Source organism: Manis javanica, chromosome 12, assembly GCF_040802235.1.
Source record: "Manis javanica isolate MJ-LG chromosome 12, MJ_LKY, whole genome shotgun sequence".
Lineage (NCBI taxonomy): Eukaryota > Metazoa > Chordata > Mammalia > Pholidota > Manidae > Manis > Manis javanica.
The window spans coordinates 68,831,826-68,850,666 of record NC_133167.1 but is presented as its reverse complement, the minus strand read 5'-3'; the positions used below and the strand labels follow the sequence as shown (position 1 = coordinate 68,850,666).

General features: G+C 44.7%; 1 protein-coding gene across 3 annotated transcripts in view; it reads left to right on the top strand.

Moving 5' to 3' along the window:
- Positions 1 to 8,621: 8,621 nt before the first annotated feature.
- Positions 8,622 to 18,841, top strand: part of CSGALNACT1 (chondroitin sulfate N-acetylgalactosaminyltransferase 1) — a 366,108-nt gene continuing 355,888 nt past the window's right edge. For 2 of the 3 annotated variants that reach the window (XM_037015017.2, XM_073218784.1), the window contains exon 1: positions 8,622 to 8,778. The gene's annotated coding sequence lies outside the window, so the exon portion shown is untranslated. The remainder of the gene's footprint in view (positions 8,779 to 18,841) is intronic. The other variant, XM_073218782.1, reaches the window with a different exon arrangement.

The following is an 18,841-nucleotide window of genomic DNA, read 5'->3' as shown; positions in this document are numbered from 1 at the left end:
TTAGTGTATAGGAATGCAACAGATTTCTGTGTATTAATTTTGTATCCTGCAACTTTGCTGAATTCAGATATTAGTCTAATAGTTTTGGAGTGGATTCTTTAGGGTTTTTTATGTACAGTATCATGTCATCTGCAAACAGGGATAGTTCAACTTCTTCTTTACCAATCTGGATGCCTTTTATTTCTTTGTGTTGTCTGATTGCCATGGGTAGGACTTCCACTGGTATGTTGAATAAAAGTAGGAGAGTGGGCATCCTTGTCTTGTTCCCGATCTTAAAGGAAAAGCTTTCAGCTTCTCGCTGTTAAGTATGATGTTGGCTGTAGGTTTGTCACACATGCCATTTATTATGTTGAGCTACTTGCCCTCTATACCCATTTTGTTGAGAGTTTTTATCAAGAATGGATGTTGAATTTTGTCAAATGCTTTTTTTGGCATCTATGGAAATGATCTGTGATTTTTGTCCTTCTTTTTATTGATGTAGTGGATGATGTTGATGGATTTTTGAATGTTATACCATCTTTGTATCCCTAGGATGAATCCTATTTGATCATGGTGTATGATTCTCTTGGTGTATTTTTGAATTCAGTTTGTTAATATTTTGTTGAGTATTTTTGCATCTATGTTCATCAGGGATATTGGTCTGTAGTTTTCTTTTTTTGTGGTGTCTGCCTGGTTTTGGTATTAGGGTGATGCTGGCTTCATAGAATGAGGTTGGAAATATCTCCTCCTTTTCTATTTTTTGGAAAACTTTAAGGAAGGTGGGTATTATGTCTTATCCAAATGTCTGATAAAATTCAGTGGTTAAGTTCTCTGGTCCAGAGGTTTTGTTTCTTCCTGGGTCAGTCTTGGAAAGTTGTGTTTTTCTAGAATGTGTCCATTTCTTCTAGGTTATCCAGTTTGTTAGCATATAATTTTTCATATTATTCTCTATAATTCTTTGTATTTTGGTGGTGCCCATAGTGATTTTTCCTTTCACATTTCTGATTTTATGTGTGTAGACTCTTTTTTTCTTGATAAGTCTGGCTAGGGGTTTACTATTTTGTTTATTTTCTCAAAGAGCTAGCTCTTGGTTTCATCAATTATTTCTATCTTTTTTTTCTTCTCAATTTTATTTATTTCTTCTCTGATCTTTATTATGTCCCTCCTTGTACTAACTTTGGGCCTCATTTGTTCTTCTTTCTCCAGTTTCAATAATTGTGAATTTAGACTGTTTATTTGGGATTGTTCTTCCTTCTTTAAATACACCTGGATTGCTATATACTTTTCTCTTAGAACTGCCTTCATTGTGTCCCACAGATGTTGGGGGCATTGAGTTGTTGTTTTCATTTGTCTCCATGTATCGCTTCATCTCTGTGTTAAGTTTGGTCACTGATTCATTGATTATTTAGGAGCATATTGTTAAGCCTCCATGTGTCTGTGAGCCTTTTTGTTTTCTTTGTACAATTTTTTTCTAGTTTCATACCTTTGTGATCTAAGAAGTTGGTTGGTACAATTTCTATCTTTTTGAATTTGCTGAGGCTCTTTTTTGTGGCCTAGTATGTGATCTATTCTGCAAAATGTTCCATTTTGAGAAGAATGTGTATCCTGTTGCTTTTGGGTGGTGTGTTCTGTAGATGTCAGGTCCATGTGTTCTAATGTGTTGGTCTGTGCCTCTGTCTCCTTACTTATTTTCTGTCTGGATCATCTGTCCTTTGGAGTGAGTTGTGTGTTGAAGTCTCCTAAAATGAGTGTGTTGCATTTTATTTCCCACTTTAATTCTGCTATTATTTGTTGTACGTATTTGGGTACTTCTATTTCTGCAAGGAAGCTTTTTATTGTTAGTTAGCCATGCTGTTCTACTGTGGATAAATACACCTTTTCCATTGGGTTTTGGAATAATTACAATGGCTCACACTGCAACTAAAGTATCTTGAAAACTGCATGTGACCATCACCCACTGCCTGAAGCTCTCTGGCTCCTAAGACCATTATGGTTTTCCTGTCTCTCTCACCAACCTTCCCCGTTTCCTGTATGAAACCCCTTCCCTTGTCCTGTCAGTTCTGTTTCCCTGGATTGTGCTCTCAGCCACCTTCTTTCACTTTATATACTTTCACGCATTGATTTTTTCCTTCTCATTTTTATGATTATGTTTTGTGCATGCAGAACTCCCTATTTTCTCTTTCTCAATGATCCTGAGCTTTCAGTCTGCATTTTAATGGAGAGCCAGACCTCCTCTGGGGGGTCTCACAGATGCCATGAGCTTGCCATTTTTTGCATTGATATTTCTGTTGGATCAAACCAACCATGATTCATCTCCACACCCCCACTTAGAGCTCACCTGCCTTTTTGGACCTCATGGATGGCCTCCTGGGGATGGCTCTGAATAGTTTACAGTTCTTCTGGCATTGCTTAGGTCACTGACAGTGTCTGCTCACATACACACATTCCTGTCTCAGTAAAATTCATATAATATATTCGTTATCTGGCATAAACAGTCCCCTGTGATCTAGACTCAGGCCTCTTTTAGACTCTCACCTTCCTCCCTGGGTGTCCCATTATGCCCGTCATGCATCGCCGTGTTCAGGGTGTGTGCAGCACCTTCCAGCTCTGCCTCACTGGTAAGGCGTTACTTCCTGGATGTACCATTTCATACATTTTTTTGGGTCTGCTCATTACAATCCCACTCATCCTGAAGACCTACCTGAAGCACGACAGCACCAGGGAACCAGCTATTGGCACCTCAGGGAGCTCTTTCTTTCTTGCTCCTTTGAATTCCTGTGATGCTGTGTTTAGTCTTGCCTACTTGGTTTTGGGTTCCTTGAGATTAAAGACTGTGCTTAGTCGTTTTTGTTATTTCCACAGTGCCTGGAACACACCGAAGTGCTTCCTTAGTGTTATGGGTGAATAATGATTTGACCAAAACATTTCTGCTGGCGTTTACAACAAAGCCAAATATTCCCTCCTATAGCAAGAGAGCAAGACTGGTCTTGTCTGGTTTGAAGGCAAGGGTCCTCCTCAAATGCACATGTTTATGGTTGTATGAAATGAATTGCTTCCTTACACGGGCCTTGGATATGTGTGACAAAAAGGACAGGATGTACCCTTGCTTTTGAAATTGAAGGAGGGCTCATTTCCCACGTCACCGTCTTTGCCTTCCTATGTCTTTCTCACTCTTTGGTGGGTGCCCCACTTGCTGCCTCACCTTTAGTATTTCTTATGTTGGGACCTATTGGTTAAACTCTACCTGCCCTTCCTGTCTCCAGACCATTTTCCCTGTTCAGTGCTAATATTTTATGCAGTAGATCACTTGCTCTAATTTTTCTTTAATTAAAAAATTGTTTTCGGTTTTATTATTTTATTTTATCTTAACGCACAAGTCTTCATGAACAGCTTGATGAATTTTGGCATGTGTATACACTCATGTCACCTAATCTCCTGTTCTAACATCGAGTACGTCCTGTTCCTACTGTCATTAATGAAGGGCCTTACAACATCTGTCGTTGAAACATCCTCCTGTTAGTGGAGATCTTAAACATAACGAATATTTACGATAGTCAGAGGGCACAGACTGAGGCCAGGAAATGGGACAGGACTTTGGCATTAATTAATGTAATTGATATTAATGCAGTTGATAAATGACCTTTTTTAAAAAAAGATGTTAATAACTCTTGGAAAGAACAAACAATAATAATTTAAAATAGTCTATCCATCGGAGTTTAAAAAATAAAGCCAGAGTGAAAGTCAGAGGACCCCTTCTCTGTAAACCATAGAGACCTGACTTAACTGAGGGAATTGTTTGAAAACCAGTATTCCTGGGTCTCCAGAAAGAAAGGCCTGGTGAGCTAGGTCTGCACATGGGTGAATCAGTGCAATACTGTAGAAATAAAATATACCGTTTTGAGGGGATCTGTTTTCAGACATGTGTATTTCGAGTCAGGCGGACGCACACCAGACGTGGGCTGACCAGTGCTTCCCAGCTCTCGTTCTGTGGCCCCCTCTGTGTTCCTCCTGCACACAGGGGGCGGCAACGTTGAGTGCACAGTAGAACAGAAAGTCACCAGAAGCACTTGGTGCACTGGATGGCTTTTATGTGAGATCAGTTAGGCTGCTGGCTGGGCCGTGCTGCAGAACTGCCCCAGTCTCCTGTTGCCAGGAGAAAAGAGCTTGGTAGGACGTCCATGTGGGAGCACGACGTCGCCTGCGAGTCCTCAGCTGGGACTGACCCTGAGAGAGATGGCGTGAATAGTGGAGAGTGTAGGATGGCAAATATTATGAACCAACTCTTTGATTTTGATGTGTATATTTAAAGATGTTAATCTAAAACACGTAGAAGTTAAAAGCACCCTTTATTCAGTCAACACATGTTAACTGAGCCCCACAATGTTTGAGTTGTAGTGCTTACAAAATGAGGGCTTTCACACATGTGGTTTTTTTCCAGAAATACAAAGCTTGCCTTTTTGGGTCACACATTATTTATTTTACTCATTTTAAGTGAAAACATATTTGGAAATATATTGCATTTTTTCAAGATTTCTGAAGTAGACCCTATGGAATATAATTAGATCCTATCCCAGTGATTCACCACTCATAGTAGTACCATCTGCTCAGTCTGTGCCCGAGAACCACAGACCTGGCCCACCTAATGAGCTATCACTGACTACACGGCTGGTCTGCTGTGATCTCAGAAATCAGGCAACCCTGATTATTACTGTATTTGCAGTAACAGTCACCAACATAACTTGAGTGACTGGCGGCATACTCTCTTATAAAGTAAAGTAATTGAGTTTTAATGAATAAACTTTGCAACTGCTCTTTTGGCTCTTGGGTGGCTGAGTCAAGGTTCTCAAGGATCCTGTTGAGGTTGGGAAGTCTGATCATGAACTGTGTGACAAATTTTTGTACTTATAATACCTATGCAGTGTATATTTGAAACAAGTTATTAAGCAAATTACATATTATAGTATGCATCTTTTGCATATTATAAATGTAAAAGTTTGACACCTTATGTATCATTTTTAGAATATATTTTTAAATGGAGTAGTTTTTCTCCCAAGAGGATGAAATCACTCCAGCATCATGACCTTATTTCCAGAGCTGTCTACATATTTTTTGTACTGTTTCCACATTACCAGTACCATATAAAGGTGCAAGCACCTTTTTATTGTGCTTGGAAATTCAAATAACATATTCTGATCCCTAAGTCATTATGCTTATAAAGAATGTTTACTTTAGACCACTGAGGCTAAGAGCTAAAATCCATGTAGAAAACCTATCTTTTTTTTTGTAGTAAGCCTTAAAAATTGGTATTTAACACCTGAGTTTGGCGTTCAGACTCATTATTCTGGTCCTTCGGAACCCACTCTACTGGTTTCACTCTCTTAATGCTACAGATATGCTTTTGGGAAGGGAGCACAGAGGTGAGCTGGTTGGTCTTTTCCCTTCAGACGCTGCTGTTTCTGCTAATGATGAGGCCTGTGGATAACTGACACTGCTTCCTTGTAGTGGCCTCCAAAAGGATAATCCAAATAACATCTAATAATAATGGAAATAATATCTTTATTTCTGGGTAGTAGTACATACAGAAAAATGTACCTTTTTGCACATTATGCTATTGCTTAATACCCTTTCAACTCCCTTACTTTATTTTATTAAAAAAATTGTTTTTATTAAGGTGTGATTGATAAACACTCTTATGAAGATTTCACGTGAAGAAACAATGTGGTTACTACATTTACCCACATTATCAAGTCCCCACCCATACCCCAGTGCAGTCACTGTCCATCAGTGCAGCAAGTTGCTAGAGGTCCACTATGTCCCTTCTCTGTGATACACTGCTCTCCCCGTGACCCTCCACACCATAATACCCCTCAATCCCCTTCTCCCTCCCTCCCCACCCACCCTTCCCCACCCCTCCCCTTTGGTAACCACTAGTTCATTGTTGGAGTCTCTGAGTCTGCTGCCATTTTGTTCCTTCAGTTTTGCTTCATTGTTATACTCCACAAATGAGTGAAATCATTTGGCACTTGTCTTTCTCCACCTGGCTTATTTCACTGAGCATAATGTCCTCCAGCTCCATCCCTGTTGTTGCAAATGGTAGGATTTGTTTCTTTCTTATGGCTGAATAGTATTCCATTGTGTATATGTACCACATCTTTATCCATTCGTCTACTGATGGACACTTAGGTTGCTTCCATATCTTGGCTATTGTAAAAAGGGCTGCGATGAACATAGGGGTGCATATGTCTTTTTGAATTTGAGAAGTTGTATTCTTTGGGTAAATTCCAAGGACTCCCTCATTTTTTCATGTACTAATTATTGTCAAAATGTATCTAGAGGCACCAAACCTTTAGTCATTGGCTTTATGACTTTTGATATATATTGATATGATACATGTTAATGTCATATTTTATTGCTCTGATGATATATTAGTAGTCTAACCAAAAAATCTTGGAAAACTTCTGCAGGTACCTTAACAAGTGTGTTATGTGCCCCTACAGGAATGTAATTGATCCCTAAGTGATCCCCCTTCTCCTAGATACAGTGTTAACTTTAAAAATAAAACTCTCGGTTACTTTAGCAAGGTGAGTTTATTTGGGAACAGCAGACAGCAGCAATTAGGGACAAGCAAGTTGTGACACCACCACGGGCACCTCCAGAGAACATAGGGGATGGAAAAGGCTCTGTACAGAGGAAAGGAGGGAATTTGGGGTGAACTTGCTAAGGAAAAAGCTCAAGGGAGGAAACTGGGAGTCCCGCAAGTCTTGGCTGCTCATTGGCTGAGTTTTAACAGTCTCTCATTGGCTGGGCTGTTGCCGGGGGAGGCAGAAACCCTTCCCTCCTCCTACTGGGTGATAAAGTGGCCAGAATAGTATGAATCACAAGGTGTCTATCCCTTCCCTTCCTGTTATCTGCCATTGACCAGGAAAGCACCCCTTGCTGGCCTCCAGACTCCATGTCAGTGAAGTTTCCCTTTATCAATTTTCACAACAGGAATAGAGACAATTGCAGTAATTGGGGTCCTTCCCTCCACCTTTTTTGTCATTTGTAAACACCAATTGTAACCACACAGGTAGCCCCCTTTTGATGAGGCCCCTCAGACTTCTCATTGGCAAAGAAGCCCAAGTCCCTCAATGATCATCCAGCATGTGGGAATTAGACTGGGTAGTTAGAGATGAAAGAAAATAGGAGTATAAATATAAAGCAAACTGAATGGACACAGGAGTCTTAGTTCTGCCTCAAGGCCAAAAACTCTTGACTCATGTATTCTTGAGGTAATTTGCAGGAATTTAGACCTTAGGAGATTGGCCACCTGCTGACCATAAACAGGTAGACCCAAGATTGGATGGAGCCAGAAGACTGATGGCTAAGATCCTTAAAACAGTCCCGTCACCTCACCACTGACCAATCAGAAGAATGGGCAGGAGCTCATCGCACACTCTGCAACCCTTTCCCATAATTTTGCCTTTAAAAACCCCTTGCTTGTAAGCCGACGGGGAGTTTGGTACACTAAGCATTAGCTACCTGTTGTCCTTGCTTGGTGCCCTGCAATAAACGCCCAGTCTTTGACTAATCCTGAGGTCCGTGTTCAGCTTTGCTGTGCGTCTGGTGAGCAGGCCCAGGTTTGTTTGGTTCCGTTATACCGCTTCCTTGCTCTTTCCAAAATCCCAATTCAGTTGTTGTGGGGCTTTCGTGTCACTAGGGCGGTTAATTCACCCATTGGCGTGGGGGTAGGAACACTGCCACCTGAGGTCCCAGGGCAGTCTGGGTTGGACTGACCCCGTAGCTGTGGGGTCGGGGGAGGAAGCAAGGCTTCTGGGGTGTTTCCTGCAGGCAAATGCGTGTTTACTGGCTGTCTCAGCGCTCCCGTTGTCTCCAGGGCCACGACCTGCGTCACATGAGGTCTGCTTGCTGACTCCCTGGTGGGGCCTGAGGGCCTTCCAACGGCCGGGCAGCGCGAGCCGCGGCCCTGTAATCTCAGCTCTGGGGCCTCTGCAGGTTATCTCTGTAGTGGAGAGACGACTTCTTCCAGCGGAACACGATTCGTGAAAGGCACCGTTTACTGCTCGGGGTGCGTGTGCACGAGGGGCTATGGTCCTCGGCACAGCCCGCCTGTCTGCCCCCTTCCCTCCAGACCCTCCCCCGGCCTCCCAGTGGCCATCAGGGGGTCTGCTGATATCCCTGCCCGCCACGGCGGGTCTCAGTCAAAGGCGTTTCTGCGCTTCCCTGTAACCACATGCCCTCTAGTTAGGGCGTTAAAACAGACGGGGCCGCAAAGCCGCAGGCTGCGGAATTAATTCCCGCACGTCCACTTGTCAAAGTTATGTGAGTAAGTCGGCCCACGAAGGGGGGGGCGGCAGCCGCGTGACCGCAGAGGGGACAGAGCGGGCGGCAGGTGGGGGTCCGGGACTGTCTTGAAGGGGGAGGACCACACACGTGTGGAGGCGGCCCCCGACCAGCGCTCTCCGGGGGCACGGGCCGCGCCCCCCAACTTATCCGGGTCCCAGCGCCGGTCGCGCGCAAAGCCGCCCACTTGCAGGGACCCCGCTGCCCCGCAGGCCGCGCCGGGGAGGGCGCCGTGTTCGACGGCAGGGGGCGCCCCGCGCAGGCGCTGCGGCGCCGGCTCCCACCGCGCGGCGGGGCGCTGGGCCTGGCCGCCGTTCCGCCCGCCGCCGCCGCCGCCGCCGCTCCCCGCCCTGGGTTCCTGGAGGCCCGAGGCTGCCGAAGCGGGAGGTGGGGCCGAGCCCGCGGCGGCCGCTCAGGAGGGGAGATCCGGCGGCGCCGGAGCAGCAGGACCTGGCGGTGAGTCGGCTTCCCTCCCGGGCGTCGGAGCGCGACCTCGGGGGGCTCGTGCCGCGGGGAGACGGCGCCGCGCCCAGCCTCCCGCCGTCGCTGTCCGCCGGGGGCGCGGGGCGGGGCCGGGGCTGTGGGCGGCGGGACCCCGCGGAGGGCGCGGGCCTGCAGGTGAACGCGCGAGGCCGCGGGGGCGGCTGCGGGGAGGGTCCCGGGCCGCTTCGGCGTCGCCGGCCTTTCTCGCGGTCTCCGGCTGCTGTCCGGCACCCCGTAGGAAGCAGCCTGCACACGTGCCCGCTGCGCCGCGCCGGAGAGCGCGGAGCGGGAGCCGAGGGCGGCCGGCGGGCGGCGCGCCCCTGCCTCGGACCCGGGCGGCGGTGTCTGTGCGCGCGGCGCGCGGTCCGGTGGTGGCCGGAGGAAGCGCTTGGCGCGGTCAGCGGAGAGAACCTGTGCGGGTCCCGGTCTGGGAGCAGCGGGCTTGAAGCGGCCGGAGGAAGAGGAAAGCGTCCTAAGGGAAGGCTGAGCTGTAGTTTCCGCGGCTCTTCCTGCACCTGCACTGCCGTCAGTGGTTTTGAGTTATCGTTGCATCGACGAGCAAAGAAAAAATTATGGAAGAGGAAAAAGTGTAACAGCTTTGTACACGCGGAAACGTGAGCCTTGAGAAACACTGACAAACGAGAGTGGTTATTTTGCAAAGTCCACTCTTAGTGTGTTTTCAGAACCTCGGAATGGTTTTCGCTTAAATGTCATTAGGTCTAGATAATGAAGATAATTAGCTGTTCTTTCACACCTAGACATTTATATTTAAATTCTACTGGATTTCTTGGATTTTGTTAACGTTGTTCATACAAGAAAGTCCTAATTTTAATAGTGTTCCTTGCAGCAGCAAGCATTAATAAGCCCTGTGTGGTGCTGTCATGTTGCTAATTGGAAGGAGGAAAGTATCAAACTTTCATAAGGCAAGCACACAAAGCCTTCGTCATAAAAAGTGACTTGAACACGTGAACTAATGCATAATAGGATACAGAATTGTGTGTTATGCTCCCAGAAAATACCGGTTCCTGGAAAACAACAGTAACCTTTGCCCAATAAATATTTAATAATTCCGTTGCATTGAATACCATATGTACTTTAATTATGCAGAGCTGATATACTCTAATTCTGTTCACCCTTGTGTTCTAAATCTCATCTATTTGCAAACTGTATTAATAGGGTTTATAGTGAAGTCTCAAACTTTTGGATTCACCATTATGTGCTGTATAGTGAAGTGAACATTTGCTTTGCCATTTCAAGTACCTGGGCTCCAAGCAGCCTGCCCCAATTATTAACTGTATGACCTTTCCCAGCCTTGCTTTCCTACCTGGTAAAATGCCTGTATTCCTCACCTTATGGAGGTGTTAGGCAGAATGAACAGCATTTAGGAACTTAACCCAGTGCCTGGAGCACAAGCACTTTGTTAATGTTGTCTCTTGTCTTCCTGTACTTTTAGGAATTCCCCCACTCTGTTGTGTCTCAATATTTAATACAAAATAGAAATTTCTTCTGTGCAATTTTACTTTCCATCTGTTTGTTCATGCAACCATTATGTATTGAACCTCAGACGCTGTCCTGTCTGGGTGTTTGAAAATGAGGAGCTGACACTCTGAGGGTAGGGGTGGGCCATCCTTCAGCTTTTCCTGTTGGTCAGGACCTCTTTTTAAGATCATATGACGGTGGATACACTGTATTCCCAGTCTTCACCTGTTCTTGCTCTCTACTTAATGTGATGTTCTTACATTGAACAGAAATAATAGGAAGCTCTGTTGGGGTGCTCACCTCCTATTTGCTTTGTCCATGCCCTGCTCAGTGCCTGGCCGCTGAAAGGGCTTAGTATTTGTTGATTTGAAATACAGAATATAATGAAGATATTCTTCGGGTGACATCCTGTAAAAAACATTTCTGTTGACAGGAACTGGGGATTCTGAATGATAGCCCTACTATCTATTAGGCCTAGTAGAGGTTATTAAGCAAAGCTCAGGTAGCCTTTATTACCTAATGATTTTGCCCTTGTGTCGGAGCAGCCTTATAAAACATACAAAGGCAAGTTGGAGCAGCAGCGTGACCACTAGGGGCCTCCTCTGCATAGTGAATCACCCTGAGCTGGCAGTTATTGCCATTATTTTGTCCTTTAAGGTAGCAAAGGAATTTAACTTCCTGGGTTCTCCACAGGTAATACTTTATTAGCATAGGGCAATGTTGTGTGAAAAGCATTACCAAAGGCCTAAAAATAAATGAAAGAGGTCTTAAATGACAGCTTCAGTACCATTTTAGAATAATTTTAAAGGTTTAAAGGAGATTTAAGAAACGGGCTTTTCACTTTGCACATCCTTGTATTCAAATATATGATATTTAAAAACTAAAAAACCAAAGATACGATTTTGGTCTAGTATTTTCAAGGTTTTTTTTTTTGGTATGTCTTTGATGGATCTTATTTTTATCTTTTAATGTGTTTGAAATTGCTTTATTTCCTGAATCGGTATACAGCAACAGCCCAAGTTGTTTCTCAAGGAATTTTATCTGGCTAGTTGAAGTCCCTGGTGTCTTTTCTGTTAAAAAAGGGGGCCACATTAAATTCTACCTTTAAAAACATGCTTTATTACATTCCAAGATGCATCACTGAAAAACATTTTTCTTTGCCGGATTTTGAAAAGAGCTAATTTCTAAATTCTAATTTGAATGAAGTTAGTCATTAAGATTATTGAATAACTGGAAGGTGTGTTGGTGTTTTTATTTGTCAGATGTAATGTGCTATCAGGTAGAAAAAATACCTACAATGTTTGTAGGTAACCATTATTATTCAAAATATTGCCATATTGTTTGCAAGTGAGTAAGAGAATATTATATTTTCAGATTTTGTGAGGTTTAATTACAGCGATCAAGTAAACACCATTAACCTGTAGAGTAAAATTAACAACAGAGAAGAGTTCAGTGCATGGCGCTGGAGGCCCTAAATCTTACCAAGGGGTTTCTTCGGTTAGCAGAAGTCTTTGTGTTCAGAAAATTATCAGGCATCCAATTCTGATTTTCACATGCTGGGATCTTAAAACAAGTCAGTCTGATTTTTGCTGTTTTTTCATCAAGGGCTAGATCACCCACGTGGCAGGAAATAAGCAATTCTTTTTTGCCTAGGAGTCATTTTCAGGAACCTGCACTTGGGCTGTGCCTCTTGGAAGGGCCCATGTGGCAACTGCTGGTTAGAATCTGTGAGGGAGTGTTCCGAACCTATGACTTCCTGAAACGTTGCAGATCGCTTTTATTGTTTTTAGACAATGCGAATCATAACATTTGTTTATCTTGGGGTCACATCCGATACTTTGTTTCATTTTCACACACAAGGACATGTGCATTGGTGGAAAAGGGAAGTGGGAAAGGTGGGTGGTGGATGGGAATTGTCTGTTTGGACGGAACACCAGGGCCTGCCTTATTTTCACATCCCCAAGGTGCGTGGGTACATGCTGGCAGCTCAGTAATGGGTGCTGTCCTTTGGTGGTCTGGGGGTACAGTCAGCTACTCCATTATTGAAATTACTAGAGTGGTGATTTGGTCTTTGACTTAGGTCCTGGGGGCTCCCCAAAGTGAAACCTGCTGAAGTCTCAGTCAGCGTGTAAACAGGACGGCCACTAGCCCACAAGGTGCCCTTAGTGGCAGCCTGGGCTTCCACACCACTCTTCTCCTGCCGGGTGCAGTCTGCACAGCTGTGTGATGTGCTGTCTGTAGAAGTGGCTGGAGCAGTGCCTGGGCATAGTAAATAAGAGATATGTCATTGCTTGGGGGTCTTTTGATTTATTCTTATTGTCGATGGCATTGATCTCAGGGTGGATGACTGTAGTAGTCACAGTAGTCCGAAACAAAGGAGTCAGGTGAAGTCAGTGCTTAGAGTTACATTTGCAAAGGCAAGTGATTTATTTCAGGTTTCTTGTTGTACTTCATTACAATTTTTCTCTTCATGTGATAAAATGGCTAACACTGCTCTGCTCAGTGCGGGCCATGAGTTCCTGGCATAGTCAGCATGGCCCCCTTGGGGAGCACGCACAAACAAGAACACCCGGGTTTACAGAGGTGAGCTGCTTGCCCTGCGTCAGCTTGTCAGTGATGCAGCTGGGCATTGAGTCCCCGTCTTCCAGGTAACAGGACTTGCACCTGTGTGCCGACTTTTCCAGCATAAATACTCATTGGATGTGCAGTACAGCACAGGACCTGTCTCAGCGGTCTGAGGGCTAACACAACATGGTAACTAACATTGATTATCCTTAGATTACTGTTTTTAGATCCATTGCTGGACGTGACAGAGCAAGATGACCAATTACTTTTTATCAGTGGGTCTGCTTCCAACACATTTTATTTATCGATTTTTGTATGTAGCATTTTCTAGTAGCTCAAAATACAATACAATGTGGGACAACTTAATTTCTGTACAGCATTATGTTATCAAGGCACTTTGCAGGCATCCTATAAGTAGAAACACAAATCAAACCAGGTATGTGGGTTGCAGAATATTAAGGTGTGACAGCTGGATCCAACCAGTAATGCCTTCATTCAACAAATATTTATTATTTGCCTCTTATGTTAAGCACTTTGCTAGACGCCACAGAGATGGCAAGGGTGGGGCAGGTGGCAGTAGCGAGGAAGGCATTTGAGCCTTTGGAGCTGGGCAATTGTGGATCTGAATCTCAGCCTGGGGGTGCTGGTCCCATCACTGAACATCTTTGACACTTAGTTTCCTCGTGTGCATAACGGAGACCATACCTTACACACTGTTGCAAGAAGTAAATGAGGTGTAAAGGGAAAGTGTCAGCTATGTGAGGTGGTAGGCACCGACTGATAGTGGTGTCTTTCCTCTTAACCTGTGTCTTCTCACCACTCCCTTCTCTCCCCGCTCTCGTCCACACACTCATGGGGTTGGGGTGGTAGAGAAAGATACCTAAAATGCAGGGTGGACTGCGATGCATGCACTTACACCATTCCTCTTTGCTTCTCCCCCTTGGGGGCTGGACAGATCTGGGAGTGATGTTGGGTGGTTCGTGAGCTGCCCCATTCTGGCTGTCCCCAGGCTGGCTGGGAGAGGATGAATTTCAGGAGGCACTGGCAGCTTGGGGCCCAGGATAGGTGCCTATGGTGTAGAATAAGGCGTGGGCCCAAGGCCTGAGGGTGAGAGGCTCTTTTGGGGAGTAGCCAAGAACTCAGGTCTTGCGGAAATTGGAGTAAGTCAGTGATGAAGCTTGAGGTGGGCTAAGTAGATGGAATTTTGGATCTAGGTGGAGGGCAAGGCAAGAACGTGAGCAGTTTGGGTTGGGTCACGTGGCTTGGCTGCGCTGCTCCAGGTCGGGTGGGCTCTCCCGAGTAGCTGGGAAGCGGTCTGCAGCCTGTCTGCAGCCTCAGATGGCTGTGCTTGTACAGACTTCTAGCTCTCTGCTGTCCTTAACGACCGGGTGTTCCCGAAGCAGTGCACCCTCCCTCAGCAGGAGGCTATGGCAGAACTCCTAGTTGTGACAGTTCTTGCTCTAAACCTTCAAGGGTTAGTTGGTGTCCCAGGAAAACAAGCCTCTCCCCCCTCCACCCCATTAGAGAGTTGGTTAAATACACCCATATTTGTCTCATGGTGAGGCGAGGGCCAGGTCCACGGGGCTCTGCCCAGGGTTCTGCTGGCATTGCTGTAGAGTGGACTGTGTTCTGAAATCAGGAGTGTTTTTAGAGAGATGTTCCTAGTGGTTTCATAATGATGGGCGCCTTGTTCTGTGTCCAGGGGAGGTGCTGCCTGCGGTGGGGAGGGAATGCGGCTTTTACAAATCGTTATAGTTCAGAACGTCTACCTCAAACCAGGGAGCAGGAGGCCTGGATTCCTTATTTATTATGCATTGGTACATAGGCATAAAGCAGCCCTTCTGCAAATAAGCAAACAGAACCTGCCCTGGTGCAAGAGAAGCTTGATTCAGGTTTTTTTCTTCTTAAATGTTAAAAAATTAAAAGCAATGTTGAATTGGGGAACAGTTTGTTTATAGCAAGTTACCGTAATTTTCAAAAGCCCATTTTTTAGAATTAATAGAGTGTATTAAAATGAAACAAGCAAGCAAACTTTAATGAAACAACAGAAGGAGAGTTTGTGGAAAGAATAGTCCTTGAAGTGAATTCCAAAGAGTTCATATGGCTCTTGGGAAAGTGAGTGGAATAAATATATGCCAAGCACTCCTATCAGAGAAAACAGGAACACAAGGACCTGAATGAGGCAGTGGCGCCTCGGGGAGCGGACTTGGGAGGGAGTCAGTTCCCCCAGTTTCACGACGCCTTAACTCTGGTCTCCGACAAGCTACTTCATCCCCAACATTCCAGGTTTCTCATCTCTTAGGTGACGGCAATAGAACCTGTCTTATTGGGTGGTTTACTGACTGATTTAGGCCACGTACGTAACTGCTTAGCACAAGGTAGACACTTAGTACACATCAGTTGTTGTCATGGAAAGGCCCACAGGGAGGGGGCATGGAACAGAAAGCAGGGATCGAGGAGCATTTGGAAAATGAGGAGAAGCATTCTGTATTTGCCCTTGAATCTTCTAATTTACTTTTGGATAGTTTTTAATGTTCATAAGTTTTACATGATTATAACCATATATGTCTTGGGGCCCCCATAGTGTATATGCCACTCTGATAAGAGGCTTGGGTACGGACACTAAGCCCAGAAAACCACCCTTGGTGTCGTTACGTAGCTTACAGTGTTGGAACCACTTAGTGACTGGGACTTGTTGTGAAAGTGAATTTGTAATGTCCCTTGGCTACTTTGATCAGCTGTCCTTTTCCTATTTCCCATCTACTCTGTATCCAAATGGGTAGGAAATAGGGACTTCTTGAGCCTCCTTAGGAATAAGTAACTCAAAATACCGAGGGTACATTTGGGTATCTTATTTGCCTAGAAATAAGATTTACGAAAGTATGATGGTGGGTACATAATGGGAACCAAGGGGAGGAGACTTGTGTTAGGGGAGCTATTTCTCTGGATGCACCCATGACCTGCAAGCTCTGGCTTCTCTCTAAAGCATGCTGTTTGCTGGGGATGGACTTTTTGGTTTTTCACTAAACCCATGGCCCAGAGATTTCTGGGGCTGACTAACAGGAGAGTGCCAGGTTTGAGGAGTCTTTTGTTTTGTTTTGTTTTTCTGTGGTATCTCTCCTCCAGATAGCGGGGTATACTAGGAGGTACAGAAGAAGACTAGATTGGTGGGGAAAGGATCCCAGAGCTGACTCACTTTATGGCATGAGAGAAGTTTTAGTCCCTAACCTAGACATCTAATCATTGAGTCTCAAGGGACATTCAAATAGGAAGCATTGAAATTTATGGACTGTGAATGGATTCATCAGTCCAAATTGTGGCCCAAGCCAAAATCTGAGCATAAATCAAGTTTCTCTGTTGGATTGAGTAAGCTGATTAAACACCTTAGGTCTCGTGCTGCCTCAAAAATATTTTATCTTTGTAGAGAAGATATTATTTACTTAAGTAATGAAAAATCCTGAGGGTGTCTTCCCTTAGTATCCTTAGGAATACAGAGAATTTATTCAGTGTCAATGGAATCACCTTTCTGTCTTCTCTTGAGAATGAGTCTAGACCCCATGCCTGGGCTATTGCTAGTGTGGACGACAGAGGCAATGAGAATTTGGAGCCTTTATGCAGAGCAGGTGTCTAAATGCTTATGTTCTGATGGAAATGAGGTGGGAGAATCTATAAGCTTTTGGGTTCCTCCCCCTCAAGACAGTGGCCCCAGGAGCCAACTCTACTTATCATTTGCTTGCTGGTGACCAGGACTGCAGTGTCTTTCCCATTCTCTCCATTTGGCGAGTTTTATTAGTGCCAAGGGTGATAAGTGAGTGTTGGCACTTTTCCTCAGGGTTTGAGGGCAGGTGGGAGGCTGGTGTCAGTGTTTTATACAACTGTCTGGTTGCCTGAAGGCATGAGGAGGTGTGTGCTTGGCTCATGGAGATGGTGTGGCCTAGGGTGAAGACACGCGGGAGGCCCCAGCATCTTGAAACTCCTTTCCCTGGTCTTAATAAATGACCAGCTGATGATCGTGGGTGCAGAAGTCATGCCAGTGTGGAATGGATGGCTGTTACTGATGCTCTTAGTCACTCAGGAACGAGGGTCAGAGAATGAATGGAGAAGCTTTGAGTAAAACTGGACATGTTCATTTCTTTTATCTCTATGGACTAGAAGTCTTTGAAACAGCAAAATTGTGCATTTAAAAGGGATTCTTGGGCCCTGAAGGGTTTGTAGACTTCATTTAGTGGTCTTTTCAATGACTTGTTGGAGTTAGAAGTAATGGGAAGACCACTGGTTAGCAATAATACATCAATAGAAATAATAGTATCTCTGAGATCATTTGATCTAGCAGTGTTTGCAGAAATCATTCATGTTAGAGATCATTTGGACTATCTCCATATTTTGCAGATGAACAGAGACTAGAGAGGTGAAGTGACTTATCCAAGATGACCCAGCTCCTTAGTGGAACAGCATTGTTAGGAATGGAACCCAGGTCCCTTGCTTCCATCACACTGCTCTTGATGGGCCATCCAAGGTCCCTAGGTCCCATGACTGGCTGGCTGGTAGGTATTTAGGTGCCCCTATGGTGATGCCTGCTCTCAGGTCGTTAGGGTTCTGGTTATGGAGGTCCTACTGTGTGCTCGGCACTGTGGTCGTGGCTAGAGGTGTGTAGATTAAAAGATGGGTTTCTGACCTCAAGGAGTTCGCAGCAAAGGGAAGCACAGAGTAGGGAATGCATCATAAAGTTGAGGCTCAGTGACATGTAGAACACCTTGCGTGGCAATTCTAAGTAAGGCCAAGGGCATTGACTTTCTTTTCCTGTTGATTTTTTAACATCAGAAATGGAAATGATGGCAGTAAGAGACATGAATCAAATGGACTGTAAGTGATCTCAACTTTGTCTGTGCACATCCAGCTAGTGGGTTACCGTGTGAGTCCTTTGTTCTCTGCACTTCACATCCATGATCTTTCTGGAGAGCTTTGATGAGAACATTTCTGGAGGAGTTTGTTTATGGACACAAGTCAAAGATGGGGTTGTTTGTTCCAAAGAGAGAGATCTATGTGGGAATGGGCATCACTACGGCTGAGTGGTTGGATTTTCAATTAAATGAGACCCATCTTCTCCTGGGAATGCAGAGATGGCAGAAGGTTAGGAAGGAATTTGTGATGTGCTAAATACTCTCTGAAGCACATTGTTGGTGGAATTTTTAAAAACCCTTACAAAAATACTTAAAGACCTGAGATTCTTATAGATAACATACTTTGGCTGGGTCAGATGACCATGACAGGCAGAATCAGCATCTGAGCATAGGTCTGTTTGCCATTAAAGCCCCACTCCCAGGACTGCTGTAGTGGCTCCCTGGGTGCCAAGCACAACCAGGCATTCTGGGTGGCGGGCACTGTAGTTGCTCATGTGTCCCACTTGGACAGGACTGTCGACTCCTGGAGCATATGGACCCTCACTTACAGTTTTAAAAAATATATATATTCCAAGGAGTCTAGCACAGTGTGGAGGCACAGTATGTTCTCAATAAATATGTGGAATGAAGAAATGCAGCAATTTAATAGTCAATAGGATTAGTAAGGAACTGTGTTCACAAATGAGAAAGTTGCCTTCTAGGATCTCTGTATTTCAGTCTAAAGCTAACTTTGCAGAGACCAGAGAACCCACCCTTAGAAGTTTCTTTTACCATACTTTGCAGTTCATAAACATGGCTTTTAAACAATATTCCTTCATACTGTTTTCTTACTTTGTGTTTTCTTCAAAGCTACCTATAAACAAATTATGTTTTCATAATCTTGTGGTAGGTTGGGTGGATTTAATAAAATCAGGAAGGCTTCCAACACATTAAGTGTTCTTGACGGTGATAAAAAGGAAGACTAATTATCTCACTGAGATGATTGTAAGAGTAGTTGGACATCTTGACTCACTGGGATCTTGACAGCAGCCAAAGTGGTTAAGAAAAGATGGCTTTTTGAAGCAGCAGAGGTGATCTACTTGAACCAAGTT